Source organism: Leguminivora glycinivorella, chromosome 22, assembly GCF_023078275.1.
Source record: "Leguminivora glycinivorella isolate SPB_JAAS2020 chromosome 22, LegGlyc_1.1, whole genome shotgun sequence".
Lineage (NCBI taxonomy): Eukaryota > Metazoa > Arthropoda > Insecta > Lepidoptera > Tortricidae > Leguminivora > Leguminivora glycinivorella.
The window spans coordinates 11,769,389-11,788,023 of record NC_062992.1 but is presented as its reverse complement, the minus strand read 5'-3'; the positions used below and the strand labels follow the sequence as shown (position 1 = coordinate 11,788,023).

The window sequence follows — 18,635 nt, the reverse complement described above, 5'->3', positions numbered from 1 at the left end:
AAAAGTATGTCTAAAGTATGCGTATTTAATTCTTTGATTTTCTTCTTAGCAAAATTACTCGTTTTCTACAATGCGGCGGCGCCGATGTTGCTAGAAAATTTACGACGTCTGATCATGATTGGGTTCCGTGTACATAAAGTAAAGTTCATTCACACAGTCACACCCATTTGTTGTCAAGTGTACTAATTAAACAACTTATCTAATGTTTAGGCACATATTACAATTAAGAACTGATAGGTAATAAGACTAAATAAGTCTTTATCGAGAAGAGGTACGCTTATTACTGCAAGACCAGATAAAACAATAGGCTAGTTTGTTACTAGTCAAATCAGCTTCTTTTTATGAACTGTCAAAATATTTTATTTTAAGTATAGGACACTAGCCTTTTAGTAGTTTTACTAAATGCAATGCAATTTAATTTTCTTTTTTATTTATAAACATGTAATCAAACTGTATGAGCAATAATTGGCTTGAAATATTTTTTTTTATGCAAAGAGAAGAAAATTTGAATGTTTTCATAAAATGTTCTCCGTATTGTTCTTTGCACATTTATTACCAAAGTTTCATGGGTCATGGGAGAACATTGCGTAATATATACACCCTAATCTTATAGATAATGTTCTCAATGGCGACTTGCACGAGAATTTTGTCATAAAGTTTCCAGTATTTTACGAAAATTTTGAAAATGTTCCGTGACTTGTCCGTGCTTGTACACTGTTATTTGTGCTCCTTCTCTTTTCGCACAGCTTTTGAATATAGAATAAACTGTTGATTGATATAACTCAAGAAAAAAGGACTTCGAGTTTCTAATGGTTCGGCAACGCGCATGTGACACCCCTTGAGTTGCAGGCGTCCATAGGTTACGGTGACCGCTTTCCATCAGGCGGATCGTATACCTGTTTGCCACCGACGTGGTATAAAAAAATACAAATCTAATTTCGATCGAAATATGTATTTGAAATATTTTCAAAGTGTCATTTTAGGCTAAATTAGTAGTATTTTTTGGATATTTTATTACAATACAATATATATTCTTTATCTCACACCTCACATAATTAATTAATTTGGACACGAATAAAAAGTTTAGTTCAGCGAGAAAATCCATAGGCAATGACTAGTATGAATTATAAATATTAAAATTATCATTTGAACTTTCTGGACTGTATATGTAACTCATAGTAACGACCACAGATAATACTAATGAATGGAGAATTGATTAAATATAATTGCTATAAATATTATATGAGGTACAATTACTCTGAGTTATCTAAAGTGAGTTAGAGTAGTACTATCGGAGTATACAATGATTATATGCTTTTTATAAACAAGTTATTAATTAAGATATATTTAGTGGTCCTTTGCACTTAGAGCCGGATTTCAATCGGACCTTATTCTTATTATTAACTTATGGTACAGGTAGAGACACTTTATTAAGTATCTAGGAACTCATTCATAACGTATATAACGTATGGTAACGTTATGAATGAGTTCCTAGACATCGTAAAAGTCACGGTAAATAACATCCATACTAATATTATAAATGGGAAAGTGTGTGTCTGTTTGTTTGTCAGTCTTTCAGGGCCAAACGGAGCGACGAATTGACGTAATTTTTTAAGTGGATGTAGTTGAAGGGATAGAGAGTGACATAGGCTACTTTTTGTCTCTTTCTAACGCGTGAGAAGCCGCGGGCAAAAGCTAGTATATTATATGTAACTAACGGTTACTAACTACAAAGAGAATCGAGTATAGAGAATTAGACACTGGTCCCACCGCGAACTAGTAAACTATGAGCTATCGGCTATAAAAACAAAAGACAATCGTAGCGTAAATAAAAGAGACACGGCGATGATTATAGTTATTCGCCCAGCGGTGAGCTATCAACATCGCCGTGTCTCTTTTATTAGCACGGGAGTGATTATCTTTTGTTCGTTTTTATAGCCGACAGCTTATAGCTTATTAGCTCGCGGTGGGACCAGACCAGCGCCTTACTGTTAAAGAAAATGTGTAATTACAGTTTACACGGACTGTCATCTATCGACACAGGATTTTGAACCTCAGTTTTCCAATCCAATTACATAAATTTTAAGCAACGTTTATGATATCGATAATGTAATCTAAAACGAAGTTGTAGGCATAGATCTTATCTTATCTTAAATCTGCGGGGGCCCTTCCGGATACACTTCGACCCACCGGGATCTTTTGTGCAATTACCCCCTACGATCCTAAGATCCTTCAGCTATTCAGGAGCTTCTCGACCATCTCTACGTATCGGATGATGAGGCTCATGGGTAGCTCTCTGAAGTCCTTTGGTGCTAGGTAGCCTGCTCCAAAGTTCCTCATTATTTGTCTGGCGAGGGCGTGACATTCACACATTAGATGTCTAACGGTCTCTTCCTCTTCGCCACACATGCGACAATCAGTGTTGTCATCAATCAGTGTAGGCATAGATAATACTTTAGGTACAGTTCGACTTGAGATCGTAAATATAGCACTATGCTCAAACAGTATGACTTGCATTCTTAAAAAATATGGTGCAATATGAGAATAAGGTATCTCATTATATTCTCATTCACAATCAGGCGGCGTAGCCAAAATACCAATCAAGTAATCTAGCGAACGAACGAAACCCAACTATGGAAGAGTAATGGATACAAAACACAAAACGTTTCGTTATTTCGGTTAAGACGATACGGTAGGGGTCAATTCTCCATACAAACGCTCTCGACTATTTCCTCCCTGGTTTTTGAAGATAGAGCAATGATTTTTTCAACACAGATTGTTATTATTTTTATCTGTGTCGGACCGTTTTGATTTTTTTGATATTCTGCTTTTTGACTCTAGAGCCAATCAAAATTTTTTAAAAACGGCCTTTTTCATTGTGGCGCAAAAAAAGGTGTGATACTCAAGATTGGTAACAATTAACCAAAAAAGCTAAACGGTCCGACATAGATTATTTCATTGTTATTCAGATTCTCAAATTTCGTTCCGATTGATTAAATTTTGAAGGAGGAAAGATTTTTTTGAAATATCTTTTGACTGAGTTGTTCTTAAATCTTAATCGACAATTTTTTTTCGACAAATCTAGTTAATAACACTTGTATATTTAACTAAAATTCCCAAGTTGAAAGGGGGGCTCCTTTCCATTTTAGCATTTTCGATACCGTATCCTCTTAAGAATTTCACCACCCCCTTTCCTTCCGTGGGTGTCGTAGAAGTCGACTGAGGGATGGGTTCAATTGTGGCGTAAGCGAGTCTGGCAAGCTGTTCTCTGAATTTCGTTTTCTTGCAACCTTTTTAATTGCTAATAGTGACACTGAAACTTAAGCGGCTTCATGTTCTCTGCCTACCCATTATGGGAATACAGAAGTGAGTGTATGTACATATTTATTTATTTAAACTTTATTGCACAAATTATCAATAAAAAGTACACATGGCGGACTTAACGCCTTAAGGCATTCTCTACCAGTCAACCATTGGGCAAAACAGAGACAGTTAGTTTGGTGCACAAGATTATAAAGCCAGTATGAGATTGTAATGATTAAATACAATATATGTTGTTCTTATACATACATATATCTAAAAACTATTACGTAGCAGAAGTGTATGGGAGCCTCGTCTGCCAACAAACCACAAAGTGGTTTGGCAGAAGATATGTAATAGGTTTAAGCTTTACGTTCTGAATAAACGTTTTTTATTATTATTATTATTTTATAGTACTTACCTACATGCAATCGAACTAGATCGGCACCAGACTACAGGTGTATAGACTACGAACGTACTACGTAGGTCAGGGTTAAAACTAAAAACGATGTTCTTTTGTTTGTACAGCTGGGACCCGTGTTTGGGCAGCTGTATTGAAAAAAAACGAAGTCTTTGTAATTAAAATAATAATTGATCTTAATATGACGCAAGACAAGGTTTACTTATTGAATGAAAATTCATTATAGGCTAGTTTCCTACTAGTCAAATCAGCTTTTTTTTAAGAACTGCCAAAACGATTTGCTAATATGGAATTACTATGAACGGTCACGGTCAATTCATTTACTTTATATCTTTCTCTTTGACTTATTAAATAGAAATTATGTTTAAACATAACTACTGTCCATATTTTTCTTCTAAATATTTGTTGCTTTATTTCGTGCACTGCATAAAATATTTTATTTTAAGTAAGTATAGGAAACTAGCCTACTGCGGAAAGATTTTGCTTGGCTTTTGCTCGCAAACAAAACACGTAGATGTGGAAAGTCCAACAGGGTGGCCGGATAACGGATTTAATGATATTGTACTTCCAAAGTTGTATTTATGTAGTTTTATTTACAATTTACATAATCGAATCGTCCGCTGAAGTATAATAGAGGAAACAAGATTTTTACAGTTACGTGTTTTCAATTTTTTTATGGGAATCTTATAAAGTTTTTTTATAAACGGATAAATTCAAGGATTTTAAATTTTTATGAAATTCATTACCTATGTCATATTAAAAACAGAATGAATGCGCTATAGTATTTTGCGGTTAAATGTGGGTAACGATTATTAGCTAATATCACTTGCTTTGCCGGTCTTGTCACATAAATGTATTTATAAGTACATTTATAGAAGTTTAAAGAAGGTATAAATGATTTCCAACTGTAAAGTTTCAGTTTTTTTTTTAACTACACTTTATTTATTTATTTATTTATTATTCAAATAAGTTACACTTGAAGAGGTGCCATACAGAGGTATCTATAGAATCGCATGAACCCAAGTCACAGGAGGCAGCGATTTCCTCCCGCTTAACTACGCACGTTTCGTCCTAGGACAAGAAATATCACAGTAATATTTCAAACATTTCGAAAGTTCTTCGCAGAAGTAGGTAAATAAACTCTACATGACTCAACATAGATTATGAAATGACGATGGTAGTCGCTATCACTATATCAATAATGATAACGTCATTTGATATAACGTGGCAGTTGGCACTTGTCCAACCCTGTCATGCTGACGTGATATTAATGTCAACGAATTATTTTTTACACAGAAAAAGTTTTTTTTACTTTATTTTATTATAATAAGTAATAAACTTATTCATAAACATCCACTAAATTTATAAAACTGATAAAGTTCGCTTGTCCCTTTCCGACGTATTGGTGTGGATGGTGTAATAGAAAGGGACAAACGAACTCTAGCGGCTTGATAACATTAGTGAACGTTTATGAAAGGGTATGTCTTTAACTTTAAATGTTTGAGGAAACTTAACTTGAGACAAAACGATATGTCCAGGCCTTTTGTTTTCATACATAATAAATTAGAAAACTACGAAAAACTGAACCGTAAAAATGGTACTATTGGCAATACCTGAATAAAATTGTTTTAAATTGAGATTATAGTTTAACGAGCCATTTACGTCTGTATCAGACTGACAAAATGTCAGTCTGATACAGTAATAAATAAACCTGTCACCACTTACTCTAAATCCCAAAATTGATAAACGTATCTCCGTCGGCTATATATAACGCTTATATTTAATAATAAAAGATAAGATAATTTTCGAGGGCATGACGGAACAAATAGATAAGTTATCATTCAATGGAAAACACCTTTTCCCCTCACTAGCTCGGAAACACGTGTTTTGTCGTTTAATACCAGCGGGTAAAAACGCATTTTATCCACTAGTGGGTAAAGTAATTTGACCTTGAATAAAGTCAAATTAACTGCTATAAAATTGATAAAAGTAGGTGAATCTAGTAATAAAGATGATTTACCACCTGTGGAACTACTGGAAGCAATGATAAACGCATTTTTTGCATTGTAGTTTCCTCGCTATAGTGAGGGGAAAAGTTTTGTGTTACACTCGGGTGCAAATGTATTTTACTACTCGTGTATTAAAAAACTCGCAAGTTCAGGATTCTATTCTCGAACCACTCGTTTCTCTCGTGGTTCAACTATAGAATCCTTTCACTTGCTTGTTTTTTAATTCCACACTCGGCGTTAAAATACAACTTTGCCCCCTTGTATAACAAATAACTATTAATGCGAATAGCTACTAAATAAAAATAGTATTTGCTTCCTCGGAAATTTACGCAAAAAAACAAAGATTGGTGTCAACAGATAAATAATTATTGCAAATATTGAGACCATTTTTTGTAGTGACATGGGCAGATTTTGAAATTTTCCTATTACATCATATCAATAACCCATTATGAATTGTATTTTCCATTTTTTTTACTATAATTTAATTTTTTTTTTTGGAAAAAGAGTTTTTTTTAGATTATGTACCTATGAATCGGCTTGCAGTAGTTTTGTAATAAACGATATGAATATTTTTAAGAGAAATTAGTAGGATGTTAACATTGTTAATTCAAATTGTTTCATTTCATTATTTTGTATATGTTTGACACACAAATTAGTACATTACGATACAAGTGCGGAAAACAGGAAGTCCGGAAACTCCGAAACGAGTGGCTATAGTTGTCGACACGAGTTACGAATTTCTTTTTCGCACGTGTAACGTACGACGTTTTTTATTACAGATAGCCCTCTGAAGTTTCGATCAGTAGGCCTAGCACATGATGGCCGCGGGAGTATGTCGCCGCGAGATAGATGCCACGTCTTCTTCTAACTGTATTAATGACATAAGGACGGGTAGTCTATCTCGCGGCGACATACTCCCGCGGCCATCATGTGCTAGGCCTACTGACAAGAAATATTTGCACACCAGTGCGGGTAATAGGCACCATCTGTACTGAAAATTAATATGAAATATTTATTTTCTAGTCTACTTACATATTTTCACGATGTCTCATTTGTTTTGTCTCCGCACGACGACAACAACGTATAGGGTACAATCTGCAATTTTTTTTTTCAGAAAATTGCACCTTACCCACCAACGTACAAGGTGCTATCTGCTACAAGAAAAAATCGCAGATAGCACCTTGTACGTTGTTGTCGTCGCGCACCTTAAATAAATCATTTCCTATTCGAAATTTATTTGAACTAAAAAATGTTCTAGACCAGCTTATAAATAGACTGTCAGTCTCGCAAATGTGGGTCAGTGAGTTTCGTCAAAGTGTTTACTGCTGGTACTGTTGTTTACAATTCGTTCAGCTATAATAGATTAGCGTTGTTCTTATTTTTAGGGTCACGTAGAAAAATTTAATATAGTTATGTTTTAATCGTTGAAAATTAGAATTATCACAGGCATTTTGTCTATCAAGGATTTATTGAAAAAAAAAAGACAATCATGGGGGAAATTTGGTATAAAGGAATTACGTTTTTTTTTATTGTATAAGATCTCAGGTAAAATTTTTTTTTTACATAATTATGTTAATTAAAAATAGTTATAATGTATTATTAAGACGCCTAATTAAAATGTATCACGTGACCTACAGGCGTGTATTTTTGGCGAAACATTTTTTCTCAAAAACTAAGAGTACTAAGTATGCAAATTTTTCGTAGGTCTTAAATAAGAAAATAAGGGATTTGCCGTAATCATGTTAGCGTATCTCGCAGCAGTTTAAATTAAATCTCTTTTAGATTTAAACAATGCACCTAACTTTAAAAATCAAATCTTTTCGGTGTAGATCTTGAATGTACACTTAATAAATTTACAACTGTACGTGAACTGCGTTATACATTTTCAAGGGTAGCCCTTCATCAGGTCCAGCGTTGGCCGCAAGCCAAAGTGCAAGCCATAAGAGGTAGCGAAACGTTCGAAAGTTCCTTAAAAAATGGTATTTTTAAGAACTGGAGACAAAATAGAACATGTATTAATTAGTCCGCACAAACACAGACAAACCCGTAAGGGAATGGGCCCTCAGAATACCAATTCTTTTCAAATCATTTTGTCAGTCGCCACTGTTATCTTTTGAGTTTTACTGATAGACTGAAGTGCGGCGGACAAGACTTTCCCGCCGCAGATCACTTAGTGATCTGTGGGCTTTTGACCAAAACACATCAAACACGTGTGTTCTGACTTCTGTCTGTAGTAGGGGGTAAATATTGCTGACACAGTTTCCTCGTTATTCCGGAATGCTGATAAGTTGTCAAAGTTGTGCGAGGAAGCTGCCAGTTCTTGACCAGTTATGTCAACCTGATTCCTACACTTTATGATTTTTGTAAAAAATTGCACACGCTTCATCATCATCGTCATATCAGCCCTTTATCGCCCACTGCTGAGCATAGGCCTCTCTTCTAGTACGCCACTTCTCCCGGTCCTGAGCTGGTCTCATCCAGTTGTGTCTCACCATATGAACTGATGTGTGGATGAAGGATGTTCAAAATACAAAATGTTAGCGTAAATCATCTCGCTTATCAACTGTATCGCTTTCTCACTAAATCGTAGCACGTGTGTCCAGACAACTACGACAGACTTAGACGCTGAGTTCATCATAGTTTCAAGGATTACAGTAGATGTGTTCCGAAATTATTGGCATGTGGCCAAACTGGACAAGTTACAAGCGGTAGCGGTATAAATCGCCTAAAGCGTGTGTTGGGAAACTTGGGAGTATAGTCATTTGTTTTTGTGTTATTACAATTACTAATTTAATTTACAATGGAAATAAAAAAAAACATGAAAATATAAGTAAAATAAAATTAGAGCAGTACTTATTGTTGTAAAAGCGCGTATACGGAAGAGCACCTGAATTAACACTAATAAAATCAATACTTTCATAATTTCAAAAGTTAATACATTAGCGGAATAGCAAAGTAATCTTCTTGGTTTTGATTTTTGATAAATGAGTTGCTGCTTGTTACTATGTATTTCAAAACGTGTCTTTTTATTAAATACACGTCATGATTGTAGTCAAGCAAAGAAAGAAAAAAAAAGAAGAAAAAAACGCTACCGCTTGCTCTCTACGCCACAAAAATGAAATAAAATCGCGTTGATCACTCGTTTAGACTGCAGACGGAGACGATATATGTTTTGTAAACTCCGCACCTGTTTCCAGAGCCACGATAATATTGCTCTCCATTCGATCCTTAATACGTGGTAATAAGGACTAGTTTCGGTTGTTAAGGAGATGTAATTATTGTGGTGTTTTAATTCAATGACCAATATTGTAAAGCATGTGTTGAGATTTTTATTAAAATGGAACATGGGTTATTTTTGCTTAACTTTAAATAATTATCGTTGTTTTATAAATATTATAAAACACATGTATGTAATTAGTTTTATAACATTTATTTAAAGGATACTATTGCATGATTTGAATTAATGAGAGGACTAATTTAAGTTCAAGGTCGTCTCACGCTCATTTGTATGAATGAAAAAAAGTCCAGTTTTAATAAATAGTTAACCTACTGTCCTACTGTGGACGGAATAATAGAAGTAATTATGACAGATATATTATAGAACACAAAACTTTTAAATATATATTCCATCTATTAAAACGTTTTTTTTTTTTTGCCTAACCAAAATTTTTGATCTGACCCTCAAACACACTATTTCGACATAGCCGAAGTTTTTGGCCGAAAGAGGAATCTTCGGCTGAAACTGTCTGTAAAATTTTTGTACTGAATATTGAGTTTTGATTCCACGTGTAGAGTTTTGATTATACGCCAACTAAACCACTAGTATTGCATGATTAGTCAATATAATAACATATCCATTAGAAATCGATTTAATGCCAGAGAAAACTAGATTATGTGGAGCATTTTATTGAAAGTTGCCCACACAAGTTTTTTTAATTTGGAAAATTCTATAGATGTTATTTATACGCAGTCTCTCGAGAAACTTTATATGCTATATGCGGTAACTTCATAGCATCATATGCTTCATGGTTTATCTAATTACTCAGGGAACAATTAGGTACTAATGAAATTATTTGTATATTTTTATTAATTAAATATTTTTTAAATGGCACTAATGAATCAAACATTCTTCGACTACGGCGATCATCTAGTTAATTATGTACCTATCTTGGAGGCTAAGTCGCTTAGTACACGTATGTGACCAGAATAATTAGAATAAAAATGTTTTGTGATATCAGTTAGTACATTGCACGAAGTATTTACAAAAAAAAAATATACGCGCCAGGAAATTCGGAAGTCTCAAATGCACTGAAAGAATTAAAAAAAAAATACAGCGGCCCACCGGGTGCCACGTGGCTTAGTTTATGATGTTTTTTTTTATTAGTGAAAGCATACAAATGCAGTTCCATTATTTTGTATAACGTTGAACCCAAGCGTTCTGGCAATGGCGAGCCGGTTTATTTTAAAATTCGACCGCTTTTTTTCGTGTTTTTCGTTCAATAATTAAAATTTTCGTAAAATAATAACTCCATGATCCAGCATTTTTACCGATTGATGATATCTAGCGTTCGGGAGTCAAAAACTCGCTACTGCAGCACCTCGGGCATGTTCGCGGAGGCGCACACGGCGTGTTTTATACTACCATGCGATTGCGCGCCGCGTCCTTGGTGCAGCGTGCGGGCCAGCCCCAACACTGTCCTAGCGATGATTGCGGAGCGGATAATGCGGATAGACTGGACTGTCCTTACATCATGCACTGCTGCGACAGGCATGTAATTAAGAAGGGAATAGGTTAGTGATAATTTAATTTAATATATAATGTAATTTAATTAATATGTACTGTTGTAAATGTAATTTTTTATTGTATATATTATTGGTATTATGTTGGATGTGACAATATTATGAGCCAAGAAGCTTAAAATAAATGATTTTTTTTTTAATCACCCCCGTTCAATCTGCATTTTTTTTCAGTGTATCGAATACCTCATTGAGTGGACTACACGCATGTAGTTGCAAGTAGGTACATTTCTTCGAAACCAGTTAACACGTAACCGGTTCCAGCACAGGTTTTCCCAGAAGAAAAAACGTGTTGCCTGCATAAATCTACTTCCTTGACATCGGCACCATTAAACAGTTTTTTAGGGATAGGACCTTTTTAGTCTAGGTGAGATCCAGGATATTTAACCCTTTAACGGGAACGACTAAAACATTCTCATTGCCGTCCTGTATCCTAAAACAATTGTGCAGGGAAAAAATATATTTATAGGATGTTCTTTTTTGAGATCAGTGCCTTATATTATAAAGGGTTAAGTACTCGTATATATTTATATTATGTTTCATTGATACTTTTATAAAATATATTTATAGAGCCATTTAAACAGACAATTATTTCTTAACGACTGACAAATCTATTTGAAAATAACATAAATAGGTATTTTTTAACCTGGATTAACTTGTTTGCATTAATTGAGTTTTTTGAGGATATTTTTGATTTTCAAATTTCATTTCTGTGACGCCTGTATTATGTATATTTTTGTAATAGGTACTATACTTTAGTACAAATTTTTGAAAACTATTGAAAGCAAAAAATTAAAAAACGAAAAACTAATATCATAATCTTGCTCAACAGTTCATTATGTTTTGAGAATAACTATTAGTTTTGCACATCATTTCACAATATTTTATTTTTGTTAAGTAGATAGAAATAACATAATAATAATAATTAATCTCTTTATCGTCAGTAATTTATGAAACATTTTGGAAAATGAGCATGTTCTTCTTCTAACTAAAATGTTAAATGTAAAATCGTCTATTATAATGTCATTAGCAAAAAGCCGGCATGGATTTTCTATTATACGCTTCCAAAATTATTACACTTATTTAAACATAAATAATTACTTAAAATAAAATGATTTGATTAAACACAACCTACCTTAAACACCACAGCACAAACTTATTCACACAATATACTTCGATCACTCCGACCGAACTGAAGAATGCGGACATGCGCTCAGTGCGGCGGTCGCGAGGCAACTGACGACTAAAATAAAACACACGCCGTTTGTAGGTATGTGATACTATATACTCAAGCCAGAGACTACCGCAAGCAGACTCCGTGTGATGCCTTGACTTGACAATACATATTCAAGCCGCTGAGTCAGACGACGTAACGGAGCCACGCTGTTACGTCGTCGCCTAAATAGAATATTGTATTTTTTTTCTTCTCTCTGTTTTGTATTTTTTTATATGTGATATATATATTGTTCTTTTTTTAATTTTTAGTTTCACAGTGCCTTAGTTTTTACTGTTATGCTGTGTAACTTATTTGAATAATAAATAAAATAATTATACATATGTATTAGGGATGTACCAACTCCAACTACTATTGATTTGGCCGACTAGGCCAACTAGTCGGCATTAGGGTGGCCGATTCTCCAGAATTTTTGGATGACATTGTTGGTCGTTTGTTTGCGCTTTTCATTATTATTTTACAAGTTCATAGGTCATGCCTGTGAAACCGATAGTCTTAGGTTGTCAAGAGAACAAATATATTTACCGTTTTTTTTTTAAATGATAATTGGGCTTATTCTTGCTCAGACTAGCCACAGGCAAAGACGAGGCCTACGATGGAGTGAGCTCGCCCAGAAGATGCCTGTTCACCCTTGATTTGAAGGTTGCCGGGTTATATGAGCTCGGAAATATAAGCCGCCGGCAAGGAATTCCACTCCGTGGCAGTGCGGATAAGAAAAGAAGAAGAAAATCGTGCGAATCCGCGGAATATCTACCAAGTAAGGTTGGAAACTGGCCGTGCGTCTAAGAGTCCGATGCACGATGGTAGAATGGGGACAGTGGACTAAGCTTGTGTAGCTCTTAGCGCACACTGCTCCTGACAGTCCTGACACTCCCCGAAATGCAACCTGTGAAACATTCGAACCCAGAACGCCAGATCGGTCGTCAAAATATTAAATTACGTGTCTAGTAGTCAAGTGATCTGTGACTCACATATGACCGTACAATTTGATAGCCGATTGGTGATTAGAGCAAGTTCATACATGTCTTGCAAGTCATTCTGCCATGAAACGGGGTGACTTTGGAAATCTTTGTTTTTACTTTTAGAAAAAGTGTTAGCAATCAATATATTTTTGACCAACTTATGAAATTAAAAAGTGAAAAATTAATGTTGAAGTGTATAGTAAAAGGTGCCATTTCTAGACGTATCATTCCTGAAATTTTGTCTTCACTACTCATAAAGTCATGAAATATTTAAAACTATAATAGAGACGAATTATACTGCGTATAATACAATAAATTAGTACCTGGGCGACCGAGTTTCGCTCGGAGTTCCAAAACTCAAAAATTCGTGGTTTTTGGGACCTAAGACTAAGCTAGATCGATTTTTCACCCCGAAAATCCCCGCATAACAAATTTTGAGCGAAATCGTTAGAGCGGTTTCCGAGATCGCGGGTATAATATACACCCTGTTTTTATTGAATTCCGTTAACTTTAAGGGATGGTTCTTTAGACCAAATACAATTAATTTCTCTAAGAAACTAGCGTTTTAACTCATACGGTTATCGAGTTATTAAAAAAAAAATACTGAACACGTGTATGACAGCCTTTACCACTTCCCAATGTTATTTGTTTTGACATGTGCCGTCAATCACTTGACACTAACTTGAATATTATTTTTAAGGGTCATTTATTATGTATGAAAACGATGAAAAATTTTTTTTTTTGCGTTTTTTCTAAAAGTGATATACAGGGTGGTTCCTGATAACGAACCTAACGACATGTTGAATTTAACGGAAAAAAACCGGCCAAGAGCGTGTCGGGCCACGCTCAGTGTAGGGTTCCGTAGTTTTCCGTATTTTTCTCAAAAACTACTGAACCTATTAAGTTCAAAACAATTTTCCTAGAAAGTCTTTATAAAGTTCTACTTTTGTGATTTTTTTCATATTTTTTAAACATATGGTTCAAAAGTTAGAGGGGGGGGGGGGACGCACTTTTTTTTCCTTTAGGAGCAATTATTTCCGAAAATATTAATATTATCAAAAAACGATCTTAGTAAACCCTTATTCATTTTTAAATACCTATCCAACAATATATCACACGTTGGGGTTGGAATGAAAAAAAATATCAGCGCCACTTCACATGTAGCCGGGGGGTACCCTAATAAAACATTTTTTTCCATTTTTTATTTTTGCACTTTGTTGGTGTGATTGATATACATATTGGTACCAAATTTTAGCTTTCTAGTGCTAACGGTTACTGAGATTATCCGCGGACGGACGGACGGACGGACGGACAGACAGACATGGCGAAACTATAAGGGTTCCTAGTTGACTACGGAACCCTAAAAAACACAGTGTATAAATAAGAATTGCTCGTTTAAAAGTATAAGATAATAAGATTAACTCCCTTCGTTCGTTTATATTATCTGTTTATTATATTATCTACAATACTGTTTAATCAAGCCCACTTCAGTGAAGTGACGTGTGCAGGGGGTGTGAAGATGTTTACATTACACATTCGAGCACATTAGCATAAGCTACGTAAACGGCGACAATGTATTACCATAGATTAAATATAAGAAGACCATACCATCCCATACATTAAAATGCGACCGCCTAAGAACGCGTATACACTACACCACACATAGATGGCGCAACAAAATGTCTTGTAGCTTTCGATTATACTTGTAGATGGCGTTAATTGTCACTACACATAGATTTATGGCTCGAAAGTGACACTTGCCAATCTACAAATAATCGATGGCAACAAGGCATTTTTTTGTGGCGCCATCTGTGTGGTGTAGTGTATGCGTGTTCTTAGGCGGTCGCATTTTTAACCCCCGACGCAAAAACGAAGGGGTGTTATAAGTTTGACGTGTCTGTCTGTCTGTCTGTCTGTCCGTCTGTCTGTCTGTTTGTCTGTCTGTGTGTGTGTCTGTCTGTGGCATCGTAGCTCTCGAACGGATGAACCGATTTTGATTTAGTTTTTTTTGTCTGAAAGCTGAGTTAGTCGGGAGTGTTCTTAGCCATGTTTCATGAAAATCGGTCCACTATGTCGCGGTCGGGAGTTTTTTCAAAATTTTATAATGTATGGGATGGTACGATTTTCTCATATTTAATCTATGGTATTACCACGCACCGTTACATGTTTCTGTCCACTGTATGTAGTTTATAGTAGGCGGGGCCTCTTGTAAAACGAGCATAAAAATTGAGCTAGCTTAGTCTTAGGTCCCAGGAAACCCGAATTTTCGAACTCCGAAGCTCGGTCGCCCTGCAGCTACTAATTTATGCTAGTTACATAATATATTACCCTTAATAACACAGATAAAGTGTAGTCACCAACACCCTAAGGACCTCGGACCGGACACTGGCGATCAAATATATGAAAGAGGCGCGTTCTTAGCACACAGTCTGAGCTCGTGTAGGTGAACGCGTACTATGCTTGTATGAGTGAAATATGACAGGTCGACTGGTCGCGTTTTTGACAGGCGGTAACTGTGACGTAACCGAGAGGGGGAGTGGCCATACTGTACGATAGTACTCTTTATTATACTGTGACTAAGGTCACTACCCGCAAGGAATGCGTTTAAGCTTCATCCCATTAAGTACCTTTAATGGAAGAGTAGATAACAGGATATAAGTACCGTTTAACTGTTTAATTCAAAAATCTGTTGATTTTTAACCCCCGACGCAAAAACGACGGGGTGTTATAAGTTTGACGTGTCTGTCTGTGGCATCGTAGCTCCCGAACGGATGAACCGAAACCGATTTAGATTTAGTTTTTTTTGTCTGAAAGCTGAGTTAGTCGGGAGTGTTCTTAGTCATGTTTTATGAAAATCGGTCTACTATGTAACGGTCGGGGGTTTTTTCAAAATTTTAATTTTGTGGTTAGGTTATTACATTACAACTGACATCTTCACATCCTACATCTTAGCACCTATTTGCGTAGTTAACTTATAATTGACAATAAACATGGCAAATAGATTATATAACATAACTACTATGTCTATAATTAATTAACATTTACGTAAGTTTATGTACAAGCGTGTTTTAATTGCCATTTACTACGCATCGTATTTAACGCCGTATTATCTACCTGTAGACTATGTATTAAGCACGATTAGCGGAGACAACCCATTACCGATCACTGGACAACCGCGTGTCTCTAAAGGTAGCTTTACACTGTGCGAGTAACGGCGTTTTCATATCATACGATCGTGTAGGCAGGATGTTAAAGACAGATTTCAAAGATGGATGTGGATGGACATATTGGTAGGTCCATGGGGTCCCAGCGCGAACAAGTTGTTCATAGAAATCGCGAAGCGTCTGGTTGAGGTAACTGGTGACTGAAGAGCTGGCGACTTCCTCGCACAACGTATCAGCATTGCGATACAGCGAGGAAATGTCGCCAGTATCCTTGGTACAATGCCTCAAGGGCCTTTTAGATATTAGCTAGCTTTTAAGTTTAGTCTTAGTTTCTTATATAATTATGTAAATAAATATATTTTAGTGGATATTGGTTCTACATTCGATATCGGATCGGATAATGTGAAAGCGTTCTAATTCTTATAACGTTGGGCATAAATTATTGTTCTGAAAGTGATCATGCTGTATTACATTACCTACCAGGGGGCCGATTTTTGAGCCTCACGCGTTCGAATTCAGAAAATTGTCACTGAAAATAATAGGCAAGTCACCGTTTTCAACCGGTATTTTAGTGACAGTGAGACTCAAAAATCGGCCCCCAGTAGACACTATTATACACCATTAGCACAGAATATATAATAGTACAAGTACAGAAGGCCCACTGCTTTGATGTTCACGAAATGCCGCCTTTTTAAATGCCTACAAAATTCTAACAAAGAAACGAGCCGCACGTGCGCAGCGTCGGACGATAGGGTTGCCTATGGATTAAAACAAATTAATATCAGATAAAATGTTACACTATTATAGTCAAGTTTTGGGTACTCTATAGGTACATATATATAGTATTTATATATTTTTGTAAATACCAACATCACAAGCCTTATTGCACTTTTCCGTGGGACATAATCAATAGTAGATATGAGTAAAATTGTCCTATTTTATTCATGATGTCTATTTAACTAAGCATTATTAGTCATTCTAAATGCTTACATTGCATATGAGCCTTAAAAAAAACTCGCGACGTAAAGTAACAATAAAAAATACGAACGTGCGTTCCGTGAGAACGCGCGCCATCCCTGATTAGGCCGCGAACTCGCGGCCGCCAGCATGTACTTGTAGCGCGGCGATAGAATCGCGGAGTGAGCCGCCCCTGCCATTAGCGGAGACAACCGATCATCTTATTATGATACTGATCATTGGACAACTTCAACAACGGTCAACTTTATGAAAATATGATTCCTTGATGAGCAACTGGCTATCACTATCAGTCATATCATATATTATTGTCTTCGGTTACCGCGAGTTACTCATGAAATAAAACTATGGAAACGGATTAAATCGCGTATAATGAATTTAAAATTCATCCCGACGTTTCGAACTCTTTACAGCGTTCGTGGTCAACGGGTGACTGAGGAAAAATTACAATGTGCAAAAGCTACCCACATACAAGAAATATTAACAAACCATGACCTCAAATAATATAGATTTCTAAGGCAGGTTCACACACATTAACAAATATTATTCAAAAAATTTACCATTACTATGTTAAAAAAATCATATCATATATTGTTGAAATGGAGAGTGGTGCTATAATGACGTCGTATACAATCTATGGTAATCTAGCATCAAACATGTTTCTACAATCTATGGTAATCTGGCATCAAACATGTTTCTACAATCTATGGTAGTCTGGCATCAAACACCATAGTAACAATTAACACTACCAACATTTGTCAACCAAAGGACACTTAAGATAAATTCAATCCTATGTTGATTGTCATAAAGTCGAAATTGCAACTGTGTATAAAAAATGCGTGTTAGAACCTTTTTCTTTCCAGTTTAAACATCTGTCAACCAACAACATAAGTATCAGTATCTAAAAGAAAATCAGTTTTGTAAAGAATATCATACGGTCTATATTTCTACTGCAAAAAATCTGCGATACAATATTTTTAAATGTATATTTAATGATTCATTTTCATTTGTCCGTTTGAAGTAAAATAATGACAGTTTAAGTGAGCAATCATCGTGTGTAGAGGTCACGGTCTTTTCTGTTTATTTACCTAAAAAGTCTAGTAAATTCGTTATCGTTCGTTATGTACATAACCTTGGCTACTTATCATTGCATGTTTTTCAGTACATATAGTCTTGATCTCGCCGTAAACATGTCAGTTTTCGTCACTTTTACGACAAAATCTACAATTTTACAAACATTTCACGTGTTTTCCGGCCATAAAACTCACGAAAGTTATCCAATATCGCGTTACAAGTATTGCAACGTATTGCAACGTACTAATGCTGTTGTCTGGAATCCCCACGAAAAACACTACACGGTTCTAATAGAGAGAGTACAAAAGACTTTTATAAGGTTCCTCTATAAGAAGTTATACGGCTTTTACCCCCTTCTCTATCCCACCCTATTTGTTTTAGGTATGGTAGATTATACATCTTTAGAGTCACGCAGAAATATGTACTTAGTAAAATATATTTTTCAATTGATTCGCGGAAAAGTAACGAACCCATCTTTACTGGTACAAATATCACTGCGAGTCCCCCGTCTCACCGCAAAACAGCTACGGCCTCGTAGCCGTGGTCTGTTTGCCGTGCCTGCGGGCCGCACGCGCCTGCTCGCCGCCTCCCCTCTCCACCAGGCACTGACGTTACTAAACGCCATCCTGGACAGCGACAGAGAACTAGATATATTTTTAACGACGGAAGCTAAATTCCTAGCCGCATCAAATTGTTACA

At 35.7% G+C, this 18,635-nt stretch overlaps 1 protein-coding gene across 3 annotated transcripts in view; it reads right to left on the bottom strand.

Annotated features, from left to right (window-relative positions):
• Positions 1 to 18,635, bottom strand: part of LOC125237891 (oxidative stress-induced growth inhibitor 1-like) — a 61,853-nt gene that overhangs the window by 21,280 nt on the left and 21,938 nt on the right. Inside the window, exon 1 of one of the 3 annotated variants that reach the window (XM_048145129.1) lies at positions 11,663 to 11,775. The exons of 1 other annotated variant lie outside the window; for it this stretch is intronic. The gene's annotated coding sequence lies outside the window, so the exon portion shown is untranslated. Of the gene's footprint in view, positions 1 to 11,662; positions 11,776 to 18,635 lie in introns of those variants that run through there. One more of the 3 variants, XM_048145130.1, reaches the window with a different exon arrangement.